The 27996-nt window shown below is 39.8% G+C and overlaps 1 long non-coding RNA gene across 2 annotated transcripts; it reads right to left on the bottom strand.

Moving 5' to 3' along the window:
• Positions 1–27996, bottom strand: LOC110364516 (uncharacterized). 2 transcript variants are annotated; one of them, XR_010470618.1, is made up of 6 exons: positions 27660–27996; positions 11792–11846; positions 11204–11319; positions 8484–8777; positions 2323–2424; positions 1–1153 (listed from the first exon to the last, which is right to left on the bottom strand). It is a non-coding gene; the product is annotated as an uncharacterized LOC110364516 (long non-coding RNA). The 2 variants fall into 2 exon arrangements; XR_010470619.1 differs by lacking the exons at positions 11204–11319; positions 11792–11846 and having other exon boundaries at positions 27660–27900.

The following is a 27996-nucleotide window of genomic DNA, read 5'->3' as shown; positions in this document are numbered from 1 at the left end:
TTCATTGTTCACATTATTTTATTATCCACAGAGCGGTGCTATTTCCAAGACTTGTACAACATCCAAAGTTGTGGTTGTAGGGAAGTGTAACAACACTATATCCAATTTTATTGCACTCCATCATATCAGGTAAACAACATACTGAGAGTTCTGTTATATTTTGTCTTGTTTGTTTACACTTTGGCTAAGATGAGATAAACCTATTATGAAACACAGAAGTCATCCTAAGGGTATTCCATTGTGTTATGTGAAATTAATATTAATACTATAAAAAAAAAAATCCATTTCATCTTCACTGCCCTATTTATTATTTGCCTTCCTATCTTATCAAAATGACATTGGTGATTAAGATGCTTTCTAGGTGTGACAAGCACAGTCCCTTCCCACAAGAATTTGCACTTTTGGGACACTACAGACTGTGCCCTTCATATGCTTTGGTTTACAGCAACTTGAGGGACTAAACATTGAACTATTATGTGACATAACAAAATAGAAAAAGAAAATAAGAAAAAAAAAAGTGCAGAGCCAAGATAGAGCAGTGTGTGCTATCTAAAGGAGCTGTATTTGCATCTCTAGAGTTGTAGAGTGGGTGCTGGCATACATCGGTGTGCATGTATTGAAAATACTATTTCTGTCATGAAGAGAAGAAGAGGCGATAGGGCTGGATGTTTGCTTGGAACCCATTGGTGTTGCATTATTTGATATGTGTGCAAACATGGTCTCTCCATGACCTAGGTAGTGCTTTCTTTTCACACAACCTCCATTCTTTATGTCTGTACAAAGGAGCCCCTTCATGCAGAACCTGGCATGGAAGCAGAGGGGTGAAGTGGTAAATCTCAAGTGTAGGCTGGGTAGGAACAATGAAAGGTGTGGGAAACAAAGATGGGTTGCATGTAGCCATTTTGATTGTGTTAAGCCTCCCTATTGTAGCAGGAGCTGGGGGAGACCTCCTGCTGCTCCAGCTCCTGCTGTGGTTAGACAGATGAGGATCAGAGTGCTGTTATTAAATCCTTGAGTCCACCACTTTCCCCTTCCTCCAAGAACTGCTCAATGCTGCAGAATATAACGGCCTCTCTAGGTCCTCAGGGATGGCTTGCTCCCCATCAAAACCCCAGGAGCATCCATTCTGTACCACAGAGCCAGCTTTCATCTCCTGGAGAGGGAAAAATAATGAATCCAAGAAAACTGCAAGAGAAATTCAGGAAGCCAGAGCATCATTATTGATGTTATAGTTTCTTATGAAAGGCTGTAAGGGATCTTTAAGGTTTAAATAAGCTTTCAGAACTTGGGTTTTATGTTCAAATAAAATAAAACAAAAATTAAATGAAAAAGGGATTTCCTTATGGACACAGCTTCTCCTGAAACCACACGGGAGCTTTGATCAAACACAGAGCCTTGAGAAAGTGTATTGTATTATGTACAACATTTCCAAGAGGCCTCAAACTTCCCTTGGCAGCCCCTCATCCAGGTGCTTACCAAACCAAACACACCTTTATTTCATTCAGTCTCACAGCCTCTCAGTTCATCATGTTAAGGGTACAAGCCCTTAAGAAATATATAAATCTATTCTGTAAGCGGTATGGAAACATGTCCAATGTGCTAGTTACTGTGTCTCATAGTAATATGCACAGAGAAAAGCTGTCATCCTGTGTAGGGTTAAAATAATACCGCCTTGTTTGCCAGGGAGATTTTTTGTTTGTTTTTCTGAAGGGGATCACAATTATTCAGGCTGTTGTAAACTGAGTCAAAATAGATTTCAGCAAAGAGTTACGTTTCATTAAATTATTTGTGATGGCTTTGATTAATCACAGATGTGCTAATCAGGTCTTTTCGATTTCTTATTAACTACAGTACTTTTTTTTCAGGACTTGACTTTTTCTTCTTTTCTGGTGATAATGTAAACCTGACCTGAAGGCTGGCTTCAGTCCAGCCTTGGCAGCTTACAGCCACTGCGCAAAGGAACAGGTAGCCTCTGGCTCTTTGTTTGTTTTAAAGCTTCTGTGATGATTGTGATCTGGCAGTAAGAAGACAGATCCAGGTCTCATTTTATACAACTGTTGCAACAGAAAAATTTTGTACAATCCCTTGAAGCCAGTGATGAAACAGGACGGTGTTCCTCTGTCATTACACCCCACCAAATACCAAAAAAGATCAGAATCTGTCCTGTGTGTTTAGGAAGAACTCCCCCTGAAAATTAATTAAGACCTAAGGTTTTAAAATGTCACCAAAATATATATATTTAAGAGATAAAAGGAAAAAATGACTTTGAGGTTACAGTCAACACTGAAGTTAATTTAAGTCAATTCTGTTTATTTTACTTACAGGCAGTGAGAGAGATCAGATTTCAACACATCGCACACCTGCATCTTCAGGGTTTGTTTGCTTTCCATCCCATGACTGCATTCAGTAGACAATAGTAACAGTCTGTAAAAGCACAATATTTTCTAAGCTAAAATGAATGAAAATCAACATCTCCATTTCTAGAGTTTAAGTAAACATTAGAGACCATGGGGGAAATTTGGGATATTGCAAACAGCCCATAGTTATGCCCTCAGGTTGCACAGAAACCGCATTAGTTAATGCCAAGACATGATCAGTAAGTGCTGATGTTCACCATTGGGCTGCTGCTGCTGAAAGTCAAGTTGTCACCTTCAGGTTTGTGTATTCCTACTTTAACCTGCAATTAATGGAAAATTCAACATTTTTTTCAGGGCAAAAAAAATGTAGGCAAATACTATTAGGTTTTTGTTTCTCTTTCTTCAAATTGTTTATGTAAGAGGCTTGACCTCCTGAAGTAAGTAAATGGACTTTGTTTTTATGAAGCTTTTGAATCTGCCCATTGATTGCACAATGGCTTTGAAACAGGAGGGCAGAGCACAAAAGTTCACGTGTGGACTCCACAGCCATGTGTATGTGTGTGTGTACATGCAGGAGGCTCAAGGGGGAGCATGCAGAAATGTTCTTGGCTTTAAGAAAAGTTACATAAAGAATAATGGAGCTTGGGATAAAAACTGTAAGGTTTTCAATGCATCTTCTGACTATTTCTGAGTAATTGAAGTCTGTTGGGGGAAGACTTCCTTCTATTTATCTTTACTTTTTAACTTGAGGTTAAGAACTTAATAAATCTCCCCGAGTAGTCCTCTTCACCGCATCTTGAGCAGTACCACTGAGGTTCTGCTGCATGCAACTTGCAACTACCACCCATTACAGCTGCTAATAAATTACCTGAGCACTGTCTTTCTGCTTTTATTGTTTTCCCATAAATTAGTTGAAAAATGTAAAAAACAGCTAAAAATAAAAAGAGAAGTTGCTGTACAATGAGCTCCCCAGGTACTGAAGAGAGTTTTCAGAAAGATACACAGGAAGCTTCCCCTGTTGGGATTTTTTTTTTTTTTTTAATTTCTTTAATCCGGGGATTTTATGAGTGTCTCCTTAGGAGGAAAAAGGTTTGTTTTCTTGGCAGGGAGGGCAAGAGAGCAAGTCCTCTAACACCCATGAAGATCAGGGATCAGTAGGGAGGGCAAAGCAGCTCGAAACCTCCCCTGGCCTCCACATGAAAAGCTGCCTGACTCTGGACTCCTCTGATTGTTGGTATCATGGTTTTCCTCGGAGACATGCTGCCACCAGCCGCTAATGGCTTGGAATAAGAGCTGGTATTCTTGTCAATTGTCTTGTCATATCATTGGCACTTCCCACTACTCCTGCTCTAAAATATTCCCTCCTCTCTCTACCTGTCTTTTTGCTTTGTGGAGCTGCTAAAGCATCTTTGAAGAGAGCACATGTTTGAGAGCAATCTTTCCCAAATCTCCTCCTGTGATGGGAATTCAGAGGTTTCCTTTTCCTCCGGCTATCATGTATTCACCAGTCCAAGACTATAAAGCCCAAAGAGAGAATAAAATTGCACAGAAGTGAACTTCAAAGGCAGAATTGTTAAATATTTTTTTTTTCCTCTACAAACTTGACACAACTTGTAAGGAAGGTATTTTAATTTCCCAAAATGGAGGACAAAGGAGACAAGACAAATGGTTGCAGTGGAAACATGCAGTTCATTTTCTTACATTTCAGTTTAAAAACAGACCAGAAAGGAAGCAGTTACTTTGGATGCAATAATTTCTCAATCTTCTCACCACAGGCAAAGAGTATTTAATTGTTTTGAAATTTGGCACAGGGTTTGGTTTGTTTGTTTCAAGAGAGTAGAGATGTTTAGATCTGAAGACTTTAGGCTCATTAGAAAAACAGAGCTGTGACTACCTTTGTCTGACTTTTTGTAAACCTGAGATGTGTGAGAGACCAATGTTCTCTGTCTCTCTTTTCTTCTCTCTTTGATTCTGTTTGTCTAAGTCTCCTTATTTTATTTTTTGCAATTTCATGGCTGGAATTTAGCATTTCTTTTCCAGACAATTTTTCCTCTACCCAATAGCAAGCACACTTTCCCCCCCCTCTCACTTTGCGGTGATGAAACATCTTCTGCAACCTCAGACCTGGCTCTTTATTGCTAGGACCAGCTGTTGTTACCAAGAAAACTGGGGAGTTTCCAGGTGAGACGTGGCAGATTTCAGCATTGTGTTTTAGACACTGGATCGAGTACAAGGTTTAGACCTTCGTATTTTGTTGAAGATGCTCAAAACAGAAAGCTGAAGAGGACTGTTTATCTAAATGAATAATTTTAATATTCAAAGGCAAGATTTCATTTTAGTCATCCCCACCTGAAAGCTTTGAGTTTTATGTTGGTAATAAAAATAATCTGGTCCTTCATTTAACCCTCTTCTTTAAGATTTTACCTATGGCAGAAGAGAAAAATAAACATTCTGAACTTTTTCTCATTTATTCCACAGTTACTTAAATTTCCCATGTTGGAAGTTAGCTGAATGGCCATGTGTGAAGATAAGAACAAAAAGAACTAATAGCCTGGATGATGGAGGATGCTAAAAATATTCAGATATGCACAGAAAGGCAACTGTTGTTGTTGTCTCTAAAACTGCTTGATTACCACTTAATTATTAGTCTTTTATTTTTATTGCTAGATTACCTGAATGTTTTAGTATCATCAATGATGGATGATATTTTTCTGAATCTCTTTTGCCTCTGCTATGTGGTGAAGCTCAACCACTCTGTACAAAGGTTATACCCAGTTAAAACAGCCTGTTAATTATTTATGAGACAGCAAGAAGACCAATGGGACTTTCACTTGTCCTTCTGGAGAAATAATGGGACCATTACAGTCTATTTAACACCATGAAAAACAATATCCACAGGTGACCTTTCAGAATCATAGCCAAGTTGGATTTATGGCCATCATGTAGTCTCATCAAGTAAGAATATCAAAGAGGGACTTAAAGTTAAATCAGCAGTTCAAACGGCAACAGCGTTCTGAGGTTTGATAATAGTAAAATCTCTTCATTTTCCTTTATTTCGTTTGAGTAAATGTCTCTCTGTTAGCTAGTGCTGGAGTTTTTTAAGTTCTGAGAGCCTATTGAATACTTTAGGTATGTGCTGTGATATGACATAACGATAATGGCTGAGATATTGCCGTGTCTGTTAAAATGGTCAAAATATCTGTACTTGTAGAAAAACTTTGGCACCCCATTCCTTCACTTGCACAGTCCCTGAAAACAGTGGTGGATGTTGAAAGACTGAAAGCTTTTTCAGTAGTGCTTAAGCCACTGGTATGTATTAAAACAAACAAACTAACTAACTAACTAACTAACTAACTAACTAACAAAAACCCTACACCATTACCTCCCAGGGATGTGAATTAACTTAAAATTACATAAAACCTTGTTTTTAATTAGCAACTAATTCAAAGCAAAATATATGATTTGCCTGTCCTTTATGGTAGGAGATTATACTAAGGTAGATACAATTTCAATCCTGACCCCTAGGTGGGTTTGAAAAGACGTATACATCAGAATTGTGACTATAGGAAGAAATAATAACTTATTCTAAATGCTGTCACTAAACAAAACAACAGCACATAGGACACATGCAGCTGTGAAACTGCAGATGGAATAACAAGGAAACAGAAGCTAACTGCATATCTTGAAACAGATGTGAAACAGAAGGGGCATGTTTCAAGCAGCTGATTAAAAAAAAAGAAAAGAAGTTTCATTGGACTAATTAGAATTGATTGCTTATCTTTAAAAACTTACAATAATTGGTGAAATACAGTTTCAAGAGGTAGGCTCAGTTGCTGTCTAAGTGACTGCACAACAGCATTGTTGCAATTTCTTCATGTGATAAAAAAGCATGACCCACAAGTACCAGTGCCATGGGAACTGCCAGGGAAACCAAACCTGACATCCAAGGAAAACTGAGTACAGGCAGAAGGCACAAAGGTAACAAGATGTTTATTCATCTTTTGTCATGAACTTCGCATTCATGTGCTTTTCTTGGCCTAAGGGCTAACATCTTCCACGTTCTGTCTTGTCTGTCACTTCCTTCTCCACCAAGGCACTGATAACAATTTTCTCCTCCCTTACAGCAAGGGGATAGCAACAGAGAAATTTTATTCATTATAAGACTCTGGTTATAAGAATTGTTTCTCCCTCGATATCAGAAGCCATTTCTTCACGTTGTCTCAGGCTTCAGATATGAGCAACACTGACCCTTTTGTGGAGCTCAACCCAGGCAGTCTCCTCCTCTGTGTTAAATAAGCCATCTGCCTACGCAGCTGCACAGCTCCAGCTGTCAATGCTGCTGCTTGCCCTCATGTTCCCAACCTGTCACCCTAACCCCCTCCTGCATCACCACCTACCCCTGCCTCCAACCAGTCCCTATGAGCCCTTTAGAAAAGATTATAAAACCTTAGCATATGTCTTCTTAACAGTGTCAGAGCCCTGACTGGCTCCAGAAATTCCTGTTTACACTGCTTAATGCCGTAATAGCCATGGGCATATTATCTGTAAATAATGACACAAAACTTCCAAAGCATGACTGCAGATTCAGCAGAAATTTTTGTGTCTCTATTTCATATTGAGTAGTTTCAAGACCCTCACACCTTCTGGAAGGAGGCGTTTATTGAACTCCTAGTCAGAAGGCACTTCACAAGGAACGTTCTGAGGATAGAATTACCACATTTTGCTCCAGGGCAACAGAACCTGTATTCCTGTTTGCCCTTCACAGTTCAGAAGCTAGAACAACTGTATATCCTCCCATAACTCATTAGCAGTAAGGAAATTGTAGGATTAAGCATGGTATAATCTTCTCCTTCCTCTACTTACTTTTAAAATCCTTGAATTTTTTTTTTTTTTTTTTTAATTCCCATGGTAAATGAACTGGAGACTATGCACAAATCAAATATTAAATGCTCTAATAGCCAAGATCATCTAATCCTGGGAACAATATTGGCCACTTTCCAATTCAACAGCCCATAATCTGTATATATTTTCCAGTTCAATTTTAGGTTTCTGTTAAATTCAGTGTAGTCTGGTGGTCTTTTACAATTCAGTCTTTAAGTAGGCATTTAAAAAAAAAAAAAAAAAAAAACACAAAGCAAAAAGATGTCTCTTTGTGGGGTTTTTTTTGTCATGAGCAGTGTATTTGTGATTTGCTCTTGAACTCCTCCCACATTCATCCTCTCCTTTCCACCCCCTTGAAGAATCTGATACACCATGTCAAAAGTAGAGCCAATGTTTGAGGAATAGAATGTCAGTCCAAATGGTTTCATCTGAGTTTTCACTTTGGGTCTGTAGAGTACCTGCTGACAGGGAGCAGATTCCTCGTTTCCTGCTGTTCAACATACAACTGGATCGTAAATGAAGCTCTTGACATTGCCTCTGTTACTAAAACCTGGCTTCATCCTCCCACCAAGTGATCTCTTCCTCAAGTCCTCATTTATCACTTTCATATTCCACTTTGAAAGAAACCAAACTTCCAGGGAGCAAAGTACCAGAAGGGAACCATTAGGAGAGGATGTTTAGGGAGCAAATTATCCACACAGACCATCAAGTCTTGTCTATTCGTTTTTATAGGTTCAATACAAACCTTGATCAAAGAGTGCTTCCTTCCTACTCCCAGCCCCCAAACTACAGCAAAAGCAATTTATAAGGAGAAACTGATTTTTGGAAGATTCTGCTTGTTTATTTTAAGAGGAGCACCACAACATACAAGTTCTTCAGAGGCCACTCTTCTTCAAGGCAAGTTTCTGCCTTTCTTATTCAAACCAAACACCAAAATAAAATACTGTGTATTTTTGATCTGCCAGAGGTTGCTTCTAAAGAGCAGAAGCAACCACCTTTTCTTCCTGACTAGCAGATACATCCTTTTGGTAATTGAATGCAGCTGTTCTCCTTTCTGCCCCTTCTTAAGCTTTTGGAGGAAATTCTACTTAGAGAGATGTCAATATCTTCAGCAGGCATCCAGATCATGAGGGAACACTAGCTGGAAAGACTGCCTTTGCAAAGGACAGGTACTACGTGACCTCATTCTTAAATCACTGCAGAGAACATGTGTGTGATGTCACGGGAAAATATAATTTCACTTACCTGTATTTTAGAGTCTGAATAGGTGGCTGACTTTTCTTAAAAAGAAGGTCTTCCACAAGTGAGATAGCCTTCTGTTGTCTTAGAGAGAGATGTCAAATCCTTTTGCCAGTGAGATAGTGCATATGAAAAAGAATTCTATAAGCATCTATAGACACCTCACTTGTCAGCATAGCTGCCTTCATAGAGATGTCCAGGGAGCAGAAGTAGGGGAGTTCTCAATGATAGACCCTTGTTCTTCATGGCCTCTCCCATACTGTCATGAAATTATTAATGCAGGTGAGCCACCGAATGCAGCTGTAAAAGAAAAGTACTAAAATGTAATTTAAAACGTAGAGGTCATTATTTGTAATGTCACCAGTAAACACAATTTTATGTTTATTCCTTCACGTTTAGATGAGACTGTAACGTGGACCTTGGGCTTTCATAAGTGAATATGTATTCCAGCATTGCAAATTTTGGGAGCACACTTTTCGAACAAAAGATAGATTTCTTATAAACACAAGTGAATATACTGTGACAGCAAATGGAAAGTGTAAAATTAATATCAGGAATTAAGTCTCAGGGGAGTTAATAATAACAATAGCAAGACTTCAATAAATTAATAGCTGTACTCAAATTGTGCAATTCTTCAGAGATATGCCAATGCAAGCATGAGTGACAAGGGCAGTGGAAGTGCTGTAACTTCTTAAAACGGATCTTAAATTAAGCAGATAGTTTAATTCTCTCAGGCTACAGACACAGGATCCATCAGATAATGCTCAAGGCATAAACCCAGATCAAATCTCACTGCAGCAGCAGTATACAAAGGAGCAGAGAACAAGCAATCAAAAGCATGCTGACCATGCATTGAAGCGAAGGCACTTGAAAGCCCCTATTTACCCTTGTTTTGGCCAGGAGTACAGTTCTCAGTGTATGGGTGATACAAAAATAACTCTTGAGGATCGTGTCGAGCATCCATCCACAGGATTTTAGATGAAGTTGAACTGATGTGCTAGAGATTAAATGCAGTGTAAGTATGTCTGCAGTGCTCTGTGGAGGGAGATGCAGTGTTTCATGGGGCAGGAAAAAAAAATCAATTACTCCCACAAAATGACACAACACCCAGTCCAGTGAACCAGGATGCCCAGAATTTTGTAACGCTGAGGTAGGTCTGGCTTGGGCACATCTACGTTACATCATACAGGCATTCATTATACACATGCAACATGCGTCTGTCATCCTAAAGAAAAATTCTTCCACAGACAGTTACTGATAATTTGCCTGGGTTCAAATCAGTCAGGGTGTCTCACATCACTGCTGGCAGAATTTTGCCCCCTGAATCTGGAAGCAAGCTCTTCTGTAATTAGAAATCCAGGAAGAATTAGGGTAGCCTCTGAAGTATGAGGAGTTTTCACAGCAGTTGCCTTCACGCTTTTACGGACATCAGTAAGACTGCACAGCTCTAAGTGAGGATAGGTCACAGCTCCTGAATGCTTATTTACGGGAAGAGAGGGAGAATCTGTGAATATAGCAGCAGTGCTTGGCCTTCACTAAAACAAATGTTCTTAATGGCTGATAACGATGCCAAATTGCAGAAGCCAGAATTTATTGAGGGGAAATAAAATTTTTTCCACTGTCTTTTTTTTTTCTTCTTTATATTTTTTAACAACCTTTGAGAATCTTTTGGCTGCAGCAGCAAAACTGTCTCCAGGAAAAAAAAAATACTAATTCCCTCAGTTTACACTCTGGCATAAACTTTTTAAACCTTGACTGTCTTTATTACATTCTGAATTAAAGCATTTCTGCTGAATGTGGTGATTTATTTATAATTTTGTTGTTTCTGTTGGCATTTAATGCTCAGACATTTTTTTAAGTACTTAATATAAAATAAACTCACATGCAGATAACTTTGGAGCGGTGCAGTACTTTAAAACCCACATGTTTACAATAAAACAGTGAGAGCTTTGAAATTGAAGTTAAGCTCAGGATGAAACTAGGAAAAAAGTTAGAAAGGTTTCTATGCTTGTGAGTTTGATTCTGCCCAAGTTGGGCCAAAAGTCTTTTCTCATCAAAAATGACTTAAATCTGGACTTTTACCAGTAAGTCAGAGAAGATACTTCATGCATACTCCTCTCGAGAAAAGCAAAATCAAGGCCTCTGTTCCCAGTTTTGGTTTGGGTAATGGAAAATACCAAAAGCTGAAGAAATTGAGCTGTGTGGATAAAAGACAGCCATCTCAGACTCAAGGTTTTCATCCATTCACTCAAAATGTTTTTGCTGTTTCTGTCCGTGATTTCTGTATGGTCTGACTTTGTATCCTTTTGCAAGGGGTGTTTGTAAGTGAGGGAAGACTTTAAATAAAAGTCTTTCACTGGTTGCATTAAAAGTACGAAAGACGTGGTATCATATCAACTATGAGGTGACACGGAGCAGCATTTTTCCTCCTTACACTTTTGGCAGATTTGTAGTGTATTTTGGTGGTGGGAAAATGACCACAGAATGGTAGCAAAAACATCATTCACTTGTAGCTACATCTTTTCTGGAAAAATATAAACTAAGGTAGTGTTCTCTGCAGAGTTTATCTGCTTGAATTATACCTTAATTCTGTTTTAGCAACTTGGTTTAAGAAAGGTAAGAAAAAGCCAGGTATCAGCTTTAAAGATGCCCCATATTTTTAAAGCTGTAATTGAATAACTAAGAAAAGTCATATTTAGTGTGAAATTCTCCTCATTTTTAGTTACCGTTGCCTGGTTCATCCAATTCAGAGCTCAGTGGCTGGAAGCTTGGCCTGTGTTTTCTGTTCTGGCCACTTGAGGGAATCAGTCTGTAGCTGTGGTCCATATTTTTTGTTTTTACACTAAAGAAGTAAGAAAAATTATATTTGTTGCAGAAAGTTTTCCAACTTTACTTCAACATGAAAGACATCACAAAGCACTGGCTCAGAAATAAATTACTCCCTACATACTAAATATCCAGGAAGGGAAAAAAATGTTGATAAATGAGAGTCTTGGGAGTTGCTAAGTGAGGTCCCTGCACACAATTTATGATCATGCACTCTTGGACTTCAGAATGATTAATACAGCTAATTCTCAGTAGAATAAGAGCTGTTTTAGCCCAGGAGAGAACTGTACGCTATTGTTTATAGAAGCAGATAACATCAAAGTGGCCCACTGCTTGTGTTAAGCAAATACAGAATTCTGGGTCAGTGCAAATTAATCCTAAAGGAGTAAGAAAAAGTTCTTAATGACTGTTAGATCAGTGTGTTATCACTTTTCATACAACTGAAAGTGGTAGAACTGTTAATGAGAATTACAAATGGCCTTGCTCACCACAGCATGCTGGCAGTTGTCTATTAGCATGGTCATCATTAAGTCCTCCGACGATCTGTACATATAACATTTGTTAATGAAGTAAAGAAGATTTAGGCAATTTTCTGAGATATCTGAGCCATTTCAAAATGGTCTTTTGCAACAAACATGCAGAGTGTTTTACACTGCAAATAGCTGAGTGGACTGAGACCCTTAAAACTCTTATATTCATCTGGTTTACAGAAATAAATAAATTGAATTTACACACAAAGTCACTGGGGGGGGGGGGGGGGAAGTCTTGTTGATTGTGTCTGTTAAGCTGTGTTTTCTAGTCCAAAGACAAGGAAAGCGCATAGTTGAGCTTTGTTTAGAATGAATAGGTTGCGTTTTACAGACTGACAGTACCACAAAGTTAACTACAAATTGCATTAGAACATTATTTGGTTCCCTTAAAGTACAACTTAACAGCTAGACCACAAGAAGGTCTAGAAAATAAACTTCCTTTATTTGTTTTTAGGAGGTGGTTGGGGTTTTATTGGTAATGATTTGTGCACCCCAACACATTATAATTCTGTTCCAGTCCCTCTGATGTGATCTACGCGCCATGTTATGGGACGGGACAGGGCTGTTGACAGGACAGGAGTGGGAATGGGCTGTAAGGGTACGGTGGCCTTGTAAGCTGCAGGCTCATTAGCTGTGCTGGTGGAACAGAAGGCCAAAAGTCCCCTCGATCCCTGTTGGCAGGTCCATGCCTGTTTACAAGTCATCATACACACTCTGTGGGTTATTTAATTCTTCCAATATAGACACTGTACAATTATTTGTCCATTAAATTTTGTTTGAAATCAATTGTCTTGTTTAACACAGGATCATTACACCAAGAAACTATTTTTGTAATTATTAGGTCCTTTGATATATTGTCCTCAGGTACAATTGCTGTCACTCAACAAAGTTCATATGTACATATCACTGATTCGCAGAATATTTGGACATGAAGGTAAACACTTTTCAGAATGCAGTAACAGCAAAAATAGGTTCCCTCCATTACTTATAGCTTTCCTTTCTACTGATTCATGTCTGGGTGCATCTTTGCATATGGAAACATTTGCTGATGTAAGCCAGAGATGTGAAATATCCCTCTGTGTGCACAGGGGGGAAATGCTTGTTCTGCATAGGACACCAGCTCTTCTTTTTCTCTGCTTTGGTACTCTTACATAGCAGAGTTCTTTGCTCGGGGGATGAAACAGGGTAGAGCTGTAGCAGCCTTGCTTTATTCTAGCATCAAACTTCCTGAAGATCTCTGAGATGGTTTTGTACATATCTGGGTGGGGGTTAAATCAAATCCCTACATATGTTGTCTGGAGTCAACTAGCCAATTCTTTAGCAACACACAGAGGGAATCCAGGCAGTTGCCAAAAAAACTGTGGTTGGTGGGAAAAGCTACCAGCTTCCGAAATCAATATCCTCCCAAAGGAGAGTTTATTAAGAAGGGAAAATAATCCACACCCCCAAAATGAAAACACATCTTCTCTTCCTCTCTTTAGCCCTTGTCACTTAGGTGAGTTGCCTGATCAGGAGGGAGGTTACCTGGAGTTGCACAGGTAAAAATTGCACAGCCTGCGGTCTTTGTCCTAGGGCAAGTGTCATGCCCACTGCCCCATCATTGCTTAACCAAACCATTTGTATTTAATTTTTTTTAATCATCTCACAAGAGTCTGTCCCTCCTGCCTTTTAATAAGGCTTGATGTTTCTCTCTGAACTCCCTCCAGTATGTCTGCATTTTTTGCTGGTATGTATCTGGAGCTAAACACAGTGTAATGAGTGCAGAACAGAGCTACAGTGTAATGGGCACACAGGGAAAAAAAAAAGAAAAAAAAAAATCCACACACAAAAAAATAAACACTCCGTTTTTGGACTGGGCCAACCACTGTCTAGCAATTTACAAAGTTTGTGTTTGAAAAGGCAGAATATGGTATTTTTCATATGCAGATGAACTCCTGAAGTCTTCCACCTTCTCTCTAAATCCTGGAAAAGAGAGGAGCAAAAGGAAATTACTGTGAGTGACTGCTTGTGTTTCAGCTCTGTCTGCCTCTGAAAAGACCATGCACACACTCATTAAAATGCTCTGCAGACTTTCTTCGTGCCTGGTTTGTCCAGTTCACCCTTTCTAGCACCATACAAGCAATATGCTGTGCAACTGGCCACTCTGACAGCTTTCATGATGCCAAAGTTTATGGCAACTGTAAATCTATTAAGCCACAATTTGCACTTAATAAAATTAAACAGCAAGTAGTTAAATGAAAGCTCAATCCTAAACTGGAGAACATTTTTCAGGAAAAGTCATTGAGCCTGCTGTTGCTACTGCTGCCTTCCTTTGAGAAATTCAATCGTGCTGATTGAGGAAACCTGGAGAGAGCCGGCTATTCCTTCCTTCAGTTTGTAATTGCCCCGTAGACCATTTAATCATCTGTAGATGAAACAAAGCCTGTGCTGTGGAGTCCCGGAAGGGCAGGCGAGTGCTTATCAAACGCTTCCGACCCAGCGAGCAGAGCTGGGAGCTCATCCCGCCGCCTCCGAGCAGCCCTGCTATCAAAGCCAGGAGCTGAGAGCAGACTGGCTCTTCCTGCTGTCACTGCGCCGGCCTTCCTGCCTGCCTTGATTTCATTACAGTAAAGCCTGTGCAAGCCAATTTTTTAGGAGTGGGTTTAGAGCAGAGAATGAAGGTTTTCTGCTGGAGAAGGCAGGTGGGAACTGAAACACCCGCCTGAGCAAGAGCTGCTTGATGCCATCCTGACAAGAAGAGATAAGCACTGCAGGGCAAGAATCCACTGACTTCTGTAAAACATCTCTCTCTGTCAACTTTAAAATGTTGTTCTTCATCCCTGTGGCTCTATCAGTGCTCCATATTGTGGCATTTCTGGGTGACCTAGTGGATGGCCTTGTTTCACAGATGAATAGTCTGGTCAGAAACCATATGCCCAGTTTCATTAATGAGAAATAAAATAAAAAGTCTGGTCAGAGGAGGTACTGAGAGCTTGAAAACCTGATCCATCATACTAATTGGTTTGGAATATTAGCCTTTAGTTGAGATTTTAAATCCATTTCCTCCTGAATATAGGCAATTTGCCTAACAGCTCAGGCACTATACGTAACCACGTAAAGCTTGACATGCTGCCCTCAACTCCTAGCTCATATTTTCTGGAATACGTCAAGAGAATGCGGCACTTAAAACAGAGTTACAGAAACTGGCTGCTCCTGGGAGGGCATCTCTGGGCATGTATCTTCCCCCCCTTTCTGAAACTTTTGTTGGGAAGAATTCTTACGAGGATTTTTAATTCACAAAAACTCTCAGTGCTGACTAGTGCATGCCAATTAAGTTCAGCCCATTGAATCAACAGTTTCCTGTTACCTGTTCCTTCAGGTAGAACAGCGGCTGATACCCCTGCCCTTTCCCAGGCTTCTGTGCAGGGACCTTTCCTGCCTGAAAACAGTGGGGACACCTGTTTTCTGAGCTCGGAAGGCCAGCACCTGAAATCCTAGGAATGGGCCTGCTATTGAGAAAAGGGTGCTTGATAAGGCAGCCACTGTGATAGGCAGCGGAAATTTGATGATGAAAGGAGATGCCTAATAGATTAATCTGGTGTGATTTGCCAAAACACAGGGTTTTCTGGAAGATTATCCACACTCGCAATAGGAAGCCCTTTGTTTTGTAAAAGTCCCCACTTATCATGGTATTCTTTATCTCAACAAGAAACATAATGGTTTACTTGTTTACATGCATGGCAGATATATTCAGAGCTGGGCTTAGGAACTGTGAACTCCTTTTCATTTGAAATGTTTCCAGCAGGCAGGTTATTAGCTGAGGGGGAGCAAGCAGTTGGACACACATAAAATTTAAATCTGCGTTGCTTAGATTGGCAAAAATGAATGTTATTTCATCCACTGGGAAAATGTTTTACTTCCTGCTCAAATACTTTTGGAAGAAAATCACAAGCTCATTTGTAGCCATCATATATGTATGTATATATTTTTTTAGAGTTAAGTGGTATGTCTACAGAAACGTATTTGTTACTATATACCAGTTATTTTCCACTAATATTAATTATTTTATTAGCTTGTCTTTACTTCTTCAATTTTACTTTGCTTACTATAAAAGGTGACTGATGACTTTACATTATTTATACTGAATGTGTGGCTGGCGTCTAGCCCTTGATGTACCTTGGATGGAACTGCATTGGTTTCTGGAATTGATTTTTAAATACCTTACACATCCGGGACTGCAGAACTACCAAAGCACTGTGTTCTTGAACTCTGAAAATAAACAAAACCTACCATGTTAGAAAACAGCTTTATTGCAGCCCTTTTTAGCAATCTTATATCAACAAAGTTTTTCATAGAGTGCAATATTAAGTGTGCTGGATACACAACGTACAAAGGCATGTGCAGCAAGAACACACATTGTATTATAGGAGCTGGAGCACAGGAATTTGACAAAGTTATTTTTCTGTGCTCCTCAGTGGTAGCATATAGGTTTTAAATTTACTGTAGAGGCAGCCAGTTTCCATATCATAATAAGTCCAAGGTGGGGGGGTCACTTCAAAGAAGACTAAAAGAAAGGGCCGGCAAGTAAGTGAGCTGCTCACCCTGATGCTGCAGGGTTAGTTTTGTGGACCTACCTCAGCAACCCGCTGCAGCTCACAACAGCGAGGAAGGAACAGAAATTAGAAAGAGGGGGGAAACAGGGCTGGAAATCTGATAAATCCATCAAAAAGAATAGATCTCCAAAGATTTGTCTGTCTAGACCAGTGGAAGGCTACAAAGCGGAGTTAGTGGCTCACGCAAATGGATACAGTGTGATGAAAAATTACCATGGAGTAATGCTTGGCATAGACAGAGGATTTTATTTTACTTGTAGGATATATTTTATGGTTTATGAAGAGATTGGAAATCTACTTTCTGTTTTCTTCTTCTGTATTCATAGTTTGCATTGCTTATTTTACAATGTGTTCAGACACAAGTTGTACTTTTTTCTGTCTGCTCCAAACCTTCCTGTAGTTCAAACTGCACTTAAAGCCAAGTCCTGCAATTCAGCATAGTCAGTGCACAGCTGAATCTGAGGAGTGTGGGGAAGACCTTTAGAATTTTCTTGGAATTAGTGCAAAATCATCACAATCTTTTCAAAATGTCTTCTTCACACTTGCAGTGTCCGTACAGTGTCCGTCAAACCCTAAGGTAGAATCAGCAAGCAGAATCAAATATGATCCCCCCAAAATTAAAACAATAGAGATGATGATGATGATGGTGATAACGATAATATAATGCTTTCTAATGTCATTTCCTCTTGTCAAGTTTTTTATCAGTTTCACAAAAGTGCCTGAATAAAGTAACGTGGTGGAAAATAATGGCATCTTTTGGCCACAATCAATGAGACTACCTTCAGAGGAAAGACTTTAGCAAAGCAAGAGTGACAGCTATATTCTCTTAACTGTAGCAGCAGAGGCAAAAAATAATTTCTTAATGTATTTCTTGGCACTTAGTTCTTTCTTCACATTTATTGAAATAATTGCACTTCCAGTACTTCCTATATTTTTAATTTAGGCTGGTGATTAAAATATTCTAACAAAGATGAGATGATTAAACATTTTAGCCATTTAAGGCACATTGCTTCCACTACAATAATGAAAACATTTCTCACTAGGGTAAGTGTGGTCAGCCTTATGTTTCATACTACTGTTTCTCATCCTTTTATCTTGAGTGTATTTCTATAGGCTTATAAAAGGCTTCTTGAATTTTTTGGGGGGTGCAGAGGGTATTGAGTGTTTTAGAATTGGTTTGTTTATTAGTTTGGTGGGGGGTTTTTTAGCAAATGCATCACACTTGCATTTTTGTTATTAGAAGCTTATGGCTACATCACCAGACACTAAAAATAGGATATTTCCTTTTTCATAGATACCAAAATATTATGTCTGACTAGAACTTCAGCCTAAAAAAGTACTTTCTGGGTTAGACAGGGTTCTACATGCACAGTCATATATGACTTGTGGCATTGTAACCCAGTCGCAGGGATAAAATTTACCTGGTGATGTTAGAATATTTTCATTAGAAGCTGACTTCTAAAAATAACTTTTGTTTTTATTATTGTTATTTTAATGTCAGAAGCAAAAGTGTCTATCCACATTCCAAGCCTTCTGGAGGAATATATGCCTCCCTGAATGAAGGAATTACAATGCCAAACTAAAAAAGTTCTGATGGACCATGAAGGCCTTTATGATGGGCCATGCTACAGCACAGGGTGCTCCGGAGGAGTCTACAACAGTGTTTTAGATCAGACCAGAAGTGCATTTCTGAACAAATCTCCTAGTTGTTCCCATTCACTATGCTTTGATTCACAGCATGGAGTGGTCTAAAGGCACATTCAATAAACAATTTTCGGACGAAATCAAGCCAGATGTGCTCGAGGACTGCACCTAGTATACTCCAACCACTAACAAGTAGCGAACAGGTCCCAAAACCAGGCACAAACCAGCCCAAATAAAATCCCCTCTGACATGTGCCTCATCCTTGGCACCAGCAGATTTGTTCCACTGATCTGCTCATACCACTCTGTACTACCTGCTACTGTATGTGTAGCGTCTGTGACCAGCACTGATTTTGCCATGTGGAAGGAACTTTATGTGAATAAAAACACAGTGGTGGATTTCAGAACAGATTATGATCTCCTGGTGCAAACAGAAGTGTTGTGTGCTGAACGGGTGGTTTACTGAGAAGCAGGGCTTCAGCTGAAGCAAAGCGTCTCAGTAGATGGACAGAGGAAGCCCTGATGCTTCCACACAGGATTGTTTGCTGCATGTTGCTACTTCCCATCAAATCTGTCACTTAGCATTACAATAGACATCTGTGAGCACAAATGATCGAAAGAAAAGTGTCTGTTTCAAAGCAGTGCCCTGTGTTCTTGTGAATGTCCATCACAGAAAAATATCTCTTAAAAATTAATGGAAAGACTACTGGAAAAAAATTACATGTATCATGATAAAATACCAGTTGATAGCACATCTCTGGAGGGCGACACAGACCCTTCAGCATTTCTGATTTGCCATTAGAGCAGGACAAGACAGACCTTTGTGCCTGGAAGCTCCTAGGTTGCTTTTTTGCTTTGTTGCTCCAGTTTGATCTGGTAAAAGATACCAGCTCTCCTTACAAGCCTTGACTCGGTTGTAAACTTAGATCATTCAAACTACAACAACAACAGGACAAACTCTGCATAGCACATGTGTAATTTGCAGGGTCAGCGTGAAACTGATCCTGGTTCTTGGATGAAGAGAGAGCTATATATGTTGTGTCACATCCACAGAGCTGCCAGCACCTGCTAAGAACCTTCAACCCAAGCTGAAGCCAAAGTGAGCTGAGGTCAGGCTTCAGGCATGCCAGGATGGATGAAGTCATTGTATTCAGCGACCCTAGCTAAATGTAGTGGCAATGTATGCATATTGCAAAACCTCACTCCTCTGTCCATTCTCTGTTACAGTTGTCCTTGGTCCTACTTTATGGAGGATATGCAGGAAAGGTAGCTTTGGCTGTATGGAACAGCTACAAAATTGATTTCTACATTGTTAGGTTAGTTACATACTTCCTCTGAATTGCCACAATTTAGCCCCTCAGATCTTCAAGGCTTTCCAGAAGATGTTAAATATGTCTTAAATTCATCTTTGAAACAAATGTGTGAAGTATATGTTATAATATATAATCAATTCTACCGATCTCCCTAATGGGAAGACAAACATTGTAGACAAACATCTTTACTGAACAGAAGGAGGACTTTGGCACGCCAGCTCTCCACCACTGGATTTGAGGCAACAGAACATTTATTGTTTTAGATCTCTGAGACTTTTTAAAAGAAAATCTTGGATTTTTGGCAGCTGAAGATAAGAGCTTTCAATTCAGACACAAGAATTGTTGCTTCTGGTACTCATCCAAAGAATTAACTACAACATAAAAAGTAATATTCTTCTGTCTGTACCTTAATGCCAATGAAGTGTATGCTCTAATTTTGTCCTCATCATCTTTATTTGTGGACAGATTTGTCATCTTTTGCTTCTTTGGTCATCTTCACTCCATCACACAAGGACATGGTGTGTGACCTCCCTTCACTGTCTTATTTGGCTGTACACATCCAGGAATTGATATTGTAGCAAAAGGTCACCAGACCTATAAATTAGTATGATCTTTGTGCAGAAACTCATACTCTTTCCCATTAGAGGGACAGCTTCCATTATCTAGTTCGGCGTCCAGCATACCACAGAAGCAAATGCAGCTGTTTAATTTTGGAGCCAGTAGACAGTTCTCATCATCAGTAGCAAAATGACAACTGTTTGGTTCGTGCTATCTGCTTGTCCCCTCTACATGTCTCTCCTCTTTCCTATCCTTGACCTATCCATCCTGTCTATGGCTCATCACTACTCATGAAACTGCATGGAACTATTTTCAGTTATTCTCTGGAGAGGAGTCACCTTCCTTGTGAGACTCTTCACTTGTAATCAAATCGCCGCTGGACTAAGAAATCCCTCCATCTCTTCTCTATCCTTCTGCACAATGCATATGGCAGAAGGATCTCAGTTGTCTTCTTCCAGTTCAAACAAAGCCTGTTCAGGAGGAAAGAGCATTCCTGTTGCCATCCTTCTCTCCCACACAAATGAGGATCATTTATAGCAATTTACAATAATACAGCTTTGGAAAATATATATTGGAAGAGAAAGTGTTTTTTTAAGAACGATGTGGAATTTTCGACATAAAACTAAGAAAAGCACAGGCAACTTGTAGTGGTAAAATATTTAAATCCCTGCATATTTGACAGATTATTCCACATGAATGATAACGATTTGTTGTAAATGTCACCATAGCAGCTACATATAAATATATACAGTCTAGCCTGACTTCAGAAAAAAAGCAAGGTTTATCTTTATTACCTGTTACACCACCAAGAATAGAAATATCCCCTTTGTATTCTTGAGAAAGAAGACCTCAGGTTTGCCTTTTTTTCCTTTTTCATTTAAATAGTGAGAAAACTGCAATGCAAGCTAGCCAGAAAATGTTGGCAATTGCACATTGGATAGACTTGAGGGGTGAAATCTGAGAATCCCCGAGACAAAAAAGAAGGATGTTGTCAGGAACAGAAACTTATACTCAGTAGCCACCATCCTAGAGATTGTAAAAAGCCATAAAAATTGAATAGGTTGCCAAAGGACAAGTTGGAAAAGGAGAAAAGGAACAATGAAGAAGACCTTAAGAAGACACTGAAAGGCAGAGGCAGCAAAAGGAGCAGAGGAAGGGAAGCACCAAATGGCTCCAGAAGCATTAGGAAATCAGAGCTGGAAATAATTCTGTTGTCCAAAGGAGGCAGTGACCACGGAAGGGAAGGTGGCAATTGCCTCAGTGAAAGCACTGCAAAAGAGCTGGTGCAGGTGAAGACAAGTGAAGGGGCAGCCCCTGGGTCAGGAAGTGAAGAGGAGGTGGGAAATGACAGAGCCTGTGAGAGAACCTCTTTGTCCCTCTGCACTGGTCATCCCTACCTCTGCTCCTCTGGCAGGGGCTGGCTGGGGAAGTGATGGCAGACTGCATGTCTGCTAATGTAGCTGAGAATCCTAATTATGTTCCTTCACTGACAAATCACATTTCTTTAGGCCCATCCTGAGGGGAAAAGAAACCTTCTCTTATATTGTGGCTGTTGATCTCATGCTCAGAGCAGGTACTGACCAAGCTCTTCCTCCACTTAGGCTTTTCACACCATCTATCTGAAGGCATTTAAAGGTAGTGCCTAAGTGGGGAGTCGGGTCTCTCCACAGTCAGCAGAACAATTTTATTTAAATATGTTGTGTATATCAGTCGCTTGTAAATTTGAAAATCCTTAAAATACATGTGCAAAATAATAGGAAGAACTGTAAAGCTAAAGCATGCACTCAGCAGTGAAGAACGTGAACAGAAGTTTAATGTGTTGTCCCTTAAAAGAAGCTGATATTGTGTGTTTTGGTGTGGAAATACCATAGATCCTGTTTCAATTAAATGACTTCATTGAAAGAGCCATAGCATGAAAATCAAATGCTACTATTTATTGAAAGTGATAAATTATCCAAGGATTATAGTTCATAAACACGAGACTTGATGTCTAGGAAAAATGTAATAACTGCCTTAGGTATATTTAAAAAACAAGCTGTTCCATGAGTAGCTAACAGAGCCAGTTCCCCTTTGTGTTTGTGTCTATATCCTCTTTACATTACTGCAGTATTAACCCTATTCATCTCTCACATCCCTACTTGATAATCCCTTTTGGCAAGAGAGAGCACAGCCTGAAGCCCGCCTGGAGCTATAGGTTTACTGGTGAGCTGGCCGATAACGTGGCCAAGAGCATCCATCGTGCATCTGTCCATTGCCAGGCAGAAGCAAAGCTGGATTTGCCAAATGGGGGCCAAGTTACCTGGAAGAACAAATATGTCTTTTTCTCTTCCATCCAGCCACAAATTTTCATGGCAGTTATTGGAATTTAACGATGTTTCAGAGTTCTCCTCCTCTCTCAAATGTGCTTGAAATTGGCCTGAATTTTTGTGGGGGCAGGAGGGAGTGGGGGGAAGAGAGAGTGAGAGAGAAAACAGAGCTAAAAATAACAATGTTTGAATTTTTCTAGGCCATTTATCTTGGAATATTAGAAAATGTAATGTGCAACTTTATACCCTTTTTTTTCCCACTAAAGACACGGAGTAACAGACATAAATTGACTATTTTTATTTTGATCCAGTAATACACTTTCACAAACACTGGCAGCTGAATTTTCTTCAAGTCAGGATACACACATATTGAGCTCTGTATTTTTCATCTCCCAAAAGGATGGACAACACAGTAGGGAGTCATTTGGCCAGTGGGGAGGAAGAGAACTTTCCACTGTGTAGACTGTTACGGAGATGAGCTCACAGCCGTGTGAGGAGCACATCTGAACACCCATGTCTGTTTACATCAGCTGAGGATCTATCACTTATCTGTAGCAGTATGTTTCCCAAGACAGCTTAACAGATTTGGACTTGGTTATATGGTTATTTTAAGAACTCTACAACGGCTAATAAGAGAAATCTTGCTGTCTTCAGTAGTTTTGTGTAATTCATACTCTAGGTCCCACAACTACTACTGATATTATGTATTCACAAACTAAAGGGAATGTTTTTAATAGTCTGTGCCATTCTGTTCACACTGCTCATCATCAATAAAGTTATTTTTAATTTTTGGAAGTTAAAAAGCTTTCTTTAGAGCAACCAGGCTCAAAGGCTGGTCCACAGGCACAACCAACCATATCAGTGGGGTGGAATGAAATTCCAAGTCCTACACACTTAATGCCAACACCAAGATAAAGTAGGTCCAGGACGGCCTCCACTGCTTTTGGCATTCTGATGCCATAAATAAATACCAATTATTATTTTTGAGAATATTATTCTCCCTCAAGTTCATATTTTCCGACACTGGTTTCAATTTGGCTTACTGCATCTTAATTACAAATCTCTCCTCTCTTTTCTGTGCGTATCACTATGGCATCCGATTAAATGCTGCAGACGTGCAGGACACTGGATCAGCATATGGCAGATGAGATGCAGATGCATCTAGTGAAGGCTTTACTGCTATGTGTGTTGTAATTTATAGTTTTCATCAAGTGTCACTCAAAGGAAATAGATTTACACACGTACACATTTATCTCTGTCTTTTCTCTTACCCTCACACATTTATTTCTTTACTTTCTTTTTCTATCTCAATATATGTCTGCTGTTCTGTTGTTACAATTTGTTAAAGAACAGCAGCATTTTACATGTTTAGATGTCTACAGTGAAAAAGCAAAAGAAAATGGATCAGTGTGAACATTCATTTTGCAGAGAAATGTAACGGGCAGTGGCCAATGCAAAGTCAGCAAAGAAGCCGAAACTTCCAAATTTCGCTGTCTCCAGTGTGCATCAACCTAATGTTCATTCCATCAGGAAAAACATGGATAAATTAGAAATCTAATTACACTGACTTCCAGGGGTCATTTTTACTTGCTGTTACTCCAAAGTGAGCAATACAAAATTTCAGAATATAATCTTAGTGACTACAGTACCTGGTTGGTTCTCATCATTTAAAATTAATGACAGTGCATCTGTCCACAGTTCAGATCTCAAAATGCCAGACTTTACTGTTTTGTTTCCACAAGAATGTTGGTGGATACATGGATGGGGCTGAGAGTTCTGTTCAAAACTGTTTTTTACATATGTGGATTGTTTCACACTGAAAAAAATTGAAGGATCATGTGCATGGTGAATGAACAACTTTATGGGGAAATAACTGTTTTGTATGTTCTTAATTTATTACATGTACAGACACTTTCTGAATATATCATATGGGCTATTGTACTCTAAATACACTTTACAGACATGTACTAACACAATAATCAGTTGTGTTTACATTACAATCAGACTTGACTCATGCCTGTAAAGTCATCCCATTTTATGTATTTACACACAGAGTTTCTCCCTGCCCTTTCCCCAACAGATATAAAATCTCAGGAATCATTCATAAGTTCAAAAAGTCAAATCCACAAATGTTGTAAAATGTCGGGTTTAAGGCTGCTTCTTCAACTAGAAGAATAACTGGTAGTGGGGATTAGGAGGTTGTGATCTGTGCACTGACTCTGGAGGAAGAGCTGGGGTACTCAGTGCATTTTAGCACAAGAAATAGGAGAGAAAATGGAATGCTGAACCTCAGCCATCCCAAGTCTGTGGGCCAGGCAAGGAAAACTGGGATTTTAAGAAATTACAAAAGAGAGCAAGCCTCTACTGCCATTATGTTTTTCATATGCAATGAGTTAAAATCACTTCGGACAAATACAACGCTTGGATTTGCAGCTTCAGGAGCTGAAGCTCAGCTACCTGTGTTCTAAATGTCAATCAGCTGGGTTTCAACAAGTGGAAATTATTACTTGTTCTGTATGAACAGGTTTGCTCTTGCAAGTCTTTCAAAGAAGGAATTTTTGAACTGGAATTTTTCATGAAATTTGAATGAGATAGCATTGGAATGCAAAAAGGGAACAAAGAGGGAAATAAATGAAAAAAAAAAAAACACACACACACACAAAACACAAACACAAACAAAAAAAACCCCAACCAACCAACCAACCAACCCAAACCAAACCAAACAAAACAAAAAACTTCAGGTACATACAGCATCCAAAACACTCAAATTCTGTGTCCTTAGTGCTGTCACAGTACTTGTCTGGCTGATGTGGAGGAATTAATATTTTATTATACAGCTCTACAGCAGAGTTATTTGATGACTTGAAAACGGTGGAAAACATGTCACCCCCTCAAACTCTCCCCAGTCTATCTGGAAGGTCAAGTGACTTAATCCGTAGTACAGCAGTGTACCAAAGTACCATTTGAAGCATTAATGGCCCCTCTGGTTTCACACAAAGCACTAGGAAAAAAAATCAAACAGGCAAAGATCACAGGAGTTCACAGGAACACGAATTCACTGAAAATCACACAGAAGTTGAATTTAATTGGAAATCACAACGTTATCTTATCAGGTATAATAGTGACTCACCAAGCTAAAAATCTAAATGCAACAGTACGGTCAGGAAAAGCATCACCAAAACTTCACAAGCAGATATCTGGCATGGAACTGCTAAAATAGACACTTTGCCAAATGCTTGTGGACAAGGACAAATGTTGTTTTCATTCAAGTTCGTAAAATGAAAAAAAAAAAAATAAAAATTCCGGGATCCATTATTTACAGCTGTATTTTTTTCTGTAAACTTTGCCTGTATGAAAGGTAGCGTGCATGTTGTTTATCACAATTTTAAACCAGTGAAGTTAGGATTTTCTTCCACTCTGAAGTGAAGGTGGTGCATCAGAAAGACTTCAGATGAAAAGTAAGCATAAAGCGTTTAAAAACACAAACATCACAAAATTATAATTCATTTATGCAAAAAGCCCTCATTAGAGCATTGTAATGTTGTGATGAATATATTTCATATTAAAAAAAAATCTTGCAGCAGCTTATCTTTTTTCTGTGTTCTTTAAATGTTGCGATTTCAAATTTCAAAATGCTTTCTGATGTCAATGACAATCTTAATAGAGTCCAATTAGTTCCACAAGGCACTTTCTGATGCACAAGCCCCTGGCTTGATTGCAGTGAATGGTGGGTATTTCCTGTGTTTAAGTCCACATATGGATTGAGTAAGGCAGTGGCAGAGAGACTACTGTTTTCCTTCACTACATCTTCATTTCTTTTTCACAGGCTAAGCCTTTTTTGTTTTTCCTGGCTCTGTTGTCAAAACATTGACCAGAGTTTTGGCTCATGGCATCAGAATACGAGGCCAAAACAATCCTCTGGAAACCAGTGTGGCAAAATGTATTTTAAATCTATACATTCACCATTCAGCCATGGGAGTAACCACAGCCACTGCCCCACTCTGTGGTTTAGAAACAACATGGGTTTGCCCCCAGAATGGTTTGATTTATTTGACAAGCTTTTTCAAGCTGGGTATGTCAACATTTAAACTGTTCTGAGGCTTGGCATCCTACGTCACATGTACGGCAAGTATTAAAACACACTCTAATCATTTTCTGTCTCTATTAAACTAGACAAGGTGAATGCATTGTGCATTCTTCAGGATTTCTTTCAAAACCTGCCAGTCTCTCTGAAGACAGGCTACAGTGACTCTTTTTATTTTTCCCTCAAAAACATTAAATTGGAACCTTGTAAATATTATCATTGTTACATCCTTTTCAGAAAATACATCTTTACAATAAACACGTAGGGTTATTTCCAGTTCCTGACATACAGAAGTCCAATGCAAAACACTAAAAGATGACACATTTTTGAGGGATTCTTCTGAAAATGTAGCATAATGCTCAAGTACACTGTGACTTATTTTCCTGTGTTGTCAGGTTCCTGTATGGATTCTCTTTCCTCAGGGGCAACTGGGAATACAAATGAAATCCCAGCTGTAAAACTGAAATCAGGACAAGACCAATTTTGCACATTTAATCGGGAAAATTAAGGTATAGAGATGGTGTGTGGTGGATTAAATAATCTATCCAAACAGAATCTAATAGTTTAAGTACTAGGATGTCATTCCTCTGAACCAGAATTCCAGTATGATTTACTTCCAACGTGTTTCATTCGATTTTTTGCATTGGGTACCACAACACTGAGCCAGGCCTCTGTCAATGTAAGTTGCATGGACATGATCTATATAACAGCCACCTACAGAAATAGCTGCACAGGCACGCAACAGTACGCCTGAATTCGGGGTGAGTGGTGGTTCTACCTTGAACCACTTATAAATGATCCATGTGACATTTGAACCAAATTTAAATATCCCACCTGGATTTGCTCCCAAACTGCACAGTGGGACTCAAAGACCAGGCCAGAAAGTGCCTTTCATTGTTAAATAAAACATAAACTTCTCAGCCAAACCTGCTTCATTCTGAGTGACGCAGAAAGCTTTATGGGGCGGGGCCGGAGGGTGGGGGGGTGAAGAAACCATTATGTGACTATAGAGACACATTTTACGGTTCCTCTTTAATCTCCCCGACCCCAGGGGTCTCCTACCCCATTCCACCCGGGCCTGGGGCGGGGGGGCGGAGTGAGAGGGAGCGCTGCGAAGCGCCCCCGCCCCTCATTGAAGGAAAAGCAACAGCAGTCAGCGAGGGGGGGGCACCCCGCTGCAGGAGCCGCTGCGGGTGGAGGTCCCGCCGCCCCAGGAGGCCCCCGCGGCCCCAGCCCCGCCCGTCCCCCCCTGCACCTCCGGCCCCCGGAGCGGCGGCTTGGCGGGGGGCCCGGCCCCCCTCCCCCTCCCGCCCCGCCCGGGGATACTCACCTTGACACGCAGCCTCTCGCCTCCTCGCCGACGCTTTTTCCTTCTTCAGCGTAGTCCTGTCGGCCTTCGTCACGAAAACTGTAAAACCCCAAAGCTGGATTTCTAGTGGCTAAATACAGAGCACTCAAAATAAAAAAAAGGGGGGGAGAGGGAGAGTAACATGAAGCAGCGTTTCAACAAACCCTATAAACTCGAGATGCAAGAGCTAGCGAGAAGGGGAAGGAGGAAGGGAGGAGGAAAAGCTTGAAAGTATCGGCACAAATAGCAAATAGCTTAGTTTTTACTCCCAGACACCGTAACTTGTTTTACGATTAGTGATCTGTTTAAAGATTTGTCC

The sequence above is a fragment of the Columba livia genome, chromosome 2 (genome assembly GCF_036013475.1).
Source record: "Columba livia isolate bColLiv1 breed racing homer chromosome 2, bColLiv1.pat.W.v2, whole genome shotgun sequence".
NCBI lineage: Eukaryota > Metazoa > Chordata > Aves > Columbiformes > Columbidae > Columba > Columba livia.
Note: the sequence above shows the minus strand (reverse complement) of the source record. Positions and strands in the feature narration are given on the sequence as shown.